Raw genomic sequence first — 613 nt, 5'->3', positions numbered from 1 at the left:
GGACTATTCATAAAGGTGCACGGTAATGTATCAAACAGTGTTTCTTTGCTATTCATAAGGCTTTCCCTGGCCAATTCTTTGAGAAGTTGATGGCCTGTTCCTTCTTCCTAGTCTGTCTCACTCTGTAAGCTGGGCTGATACCTGTGCACCATGTATGTCCCAATGGGTTTGAAATACCAGTGGCTCAGCCCCAAAACTCACATCAACATGTCACCATGGTAGGACAAGCTGACAGACAAGTTTGTCTCCCTGTTGGAAACCTCTCATACCACCCTTAACTTGGTCCCTGTGGCTGACTCCTCCTCTGCACAGATTTCTGGGCCTTTTAATTCCCTTTCTCTCACTCTCCTGCCTGCTTCTTTGGGCATGCCTGAGTTCCCTCTCCTCACCTGGATCCCTGCGGCTGACTGCTCCTCTGTCTGGGTTCCTGGCTTTTTATCCCCTTTCTCCCACTCTCCTGCCATGCTGATTTGGGTGTGCCTGAGTTCCCTCTCCTCGCCTGGATCCCTGCAGCTGACTGCTCCTCTGTCCGGGTTCCTGGATTTTAAGCCCCTTTCTCCCACTCTCCCACTCTGCTGATTTGGGCTTTTTATCCCCTTTCTCCTGCTCTGCC

This window comes from Orycteropus afer, unplaced genomic scaffold (assembly GCF_000298275.1).
Source record: "Orycteropus afer afer isolate SDZICR_OR568_19922 unplaced genomic scaffold, OryAfe1.0 scaffold00283, whole genome shotgun sequence".
Classification (NCBI taxonomy): Eukaryota; Metazoa; Chordata; class Mammalia; order Tubulidentata; family Orycteropodidae; genus Orycteropus; species Orycteropus afer.
This window is presented reverse-complemented; position numbering follows the sequence as displayed.